Here is a 2,577-nt window from a genome sequence, read left to right as displayed (position 1 = left end):
TTCCATGTGAATCGATACTATAATATGTTATATATTCAGTGGCATAGAAATAAATGTTTCTTAAAGCTGCCGCGAACGAATCTCCGTATTTTGAGACCGAAAATGCGGAGATGGACGGTCGCAGATGCAGGTCGCAGGTGTGTGTGAGTCTGCTGGTTCTTTAAAGTGTTTATAAAGATACGAATGGCATAAATACAATGCTACAATAAATACTACAAAATGCAATAAATAAATACAATATTGTAGTAATACTATAAGAAAAACGTTTTTATATTTGCTCATTTGATAAACATAAACTCAAGAATAACCAAAAACCACAGAACAACCACAGGGCAAAAAAACTCAGTATCCACTTCAGCTTAGAGAAAAAACATAGGCAGAGGGTAGCTTTTGGAAGGAGGACAGGACGGGAGTTTTCGGGACCACCTCATACTGGAGCTCATTTGGGCTTCAGGCTGGAAAGGCACACAGTGCAGGACTGACCTCCCTAAGGACAGTGAGGTGGACACAATTTCACAATCTAAAAATCAGCAACAAATAAGAACACATATTTCTCTTTACTACATTTTCATAATTTTTTTTGGTAAAACATCACACGTTCTTCCAGCATCGCACAGGATTTATTTGTTTGTGAAACTGCATGGTTGGGAAAAACTTAACAAGCCACAATTATTATTATTATATGCATCTCTCATAAAAAAAAAAAAAAAAAAGTTACTTCCTCCTGTTATTTTATCTTGATGCTTTACAGCCCTATCAGTGGCCATAACAATAAAATTCCAGTTTCCCCAAATCACAGAACTCCTGAACTACACACCATGTATGTCATTTAAGGGGGGGGGGGGGTAAGGACCATGGTTTTCAATTCAAAACACAGTAGTGGGAAAATCATTTGAAACGTACTGTGGGTGGAGCCACCGTCGCTGGTTAACATATTTAAGCGGTTCAGGGACTAATAAGATGACTAATCGCAAAGGTGAAACCAGCCAATGAGTCTGCGTGCCAATCTCACCCACTGTGGCTTTGAAAGCCACGTTTCTTCCAATGCTGTCAAAATCATGTAGCATCTTTTCATATCAACAGTATCACAGGCCTTAAAAAGCTTCATCTTGATGCCATAATAAAGGTCCAGTACTTTCTAGTACCACAGAAATATCTGATGAATTATTCGTCTCCAGCATCTCCACCAATGAGCAGCGCAGATGTGATGCTTCCTGTCCCACGGACTACTGGCTCATCCAGAGGTTTGTCAGATGCTGATTTTGCATCGGAAAGCGTCATAAGGTCTCTTAGGTTTCATTTTATCTATAAATAGAACACAACGGTTCAGTGGGTAACACTGTTGTCTCTCACTGCCAGGGTTGAGGGTTTGGATGTTGAGTGAGTTTGTAGGTTCTTCCCTTGTCTCATGGGATTACTCTGGATTCTGTGGTTTTCTCCTGCAGCCCAGTGATGAGTAGTTAGGCTAATTTATTGTGTTTGTGAATTCCTGCACGTGTCTTCTGATTGCTTGGCCTTTTGCTCATTGCTGCCTGCGATAGGTTTCAGGCCCTCCTGTTACGCACCCAGGATAAGTGCTTGGAAGATGGATGGATGGATAATATGTCGATGTATTTTTACTCAAATGGTGGAAAATACAGTGAGGATCTGAATGTAAGCTATGGATGACGTGAACAGGAGCTGAGGATAAACATCTGATTAAGGATACTGAGATCTCCTGTAATTACACCTCACATCAGTCACCCTCCAAAGTGAGGTGCAGATGAATGTTTACCCCCTTGTCGTCTGCTATTCCACAGACTGAATTAAAGAGCTGTCATGCATCCACATGACGCATAAATAATTGATCACCTTCTGTTCCCCCCTAGGGCAGACTCTGACGGCACTTTGCCTTGCTTCTAAATGTAGCTGGCATTTTGTAGCTGCTAATAGTGACGCTACCGATAGTCAGGATTCTCCCAAATGGAAATACGGCCTAGAATCTTAATCATTAGCAGGTCATTCAGTTAATCATGGGATCTCAGCCTGTGCAGTGACTTTAGAGGTTCCCATCACTATAACAATGCAAGTGAAATAACACAAATTAGAGTATATGCTCTTTTAAGCAGAACCCAATATAACTAAATGAAAAATTTCTTCCCTTGGTTTAATAAGAGAGCAGAACAGTTTAATTACAAAAATGCTCGGTAAACCATTTTACCTGACTTTAATGTTTCTCTTAAATGTGCAGTGTGTGAATCAGCCCCCTGTTCTTATGATCAGAAGGGTGTTGGTTCAGGTCCCCTGCTTAGCAGTTTAAACCACATCACTGTTGATCACCCTTATTATATGTATTAAATCCCAGTACTATGAGTCCTTTCCTGTTTAAACAGAATTTTGAGAAATTACCGTAAGCAAACAAGAAGCGACTACATAGAGCTTAGCTAGGAATACCACGGAAAGTGCACAAACCTATACAGTCACTTCCTTGTATTGGACATACCTCACATTTTAATGGTGGCTAAAGGTGGGTTGTCAGAGAGGTAAGAATTTTCATAACTTGCTGCAATATTTCACCGTGGTTTACTTTTTCTTGAG

The sequence above is a fragment of the Brienomyrus brachyistius genome, chromosome 3 (genome assembly GCF_023856365.1).
Source record: "Brienomyrus brachyistius isolate T26 chromosome 3, BBRACH_0.4, whole genome shotgun sequence".
Classification (NCBI taxonomy): domain Eukaryota; kingdom Metazoa; phylum Chordata; class Actinopteri; order Osteoglossiformes; family Mormyridae; genus Brienomyrus; species Brienomyrus brachyistius.
The sequence above is the reverse complement of the archived record's forward strand: the minus strand, read 5'-3'. Positions refer to the sequence as shown.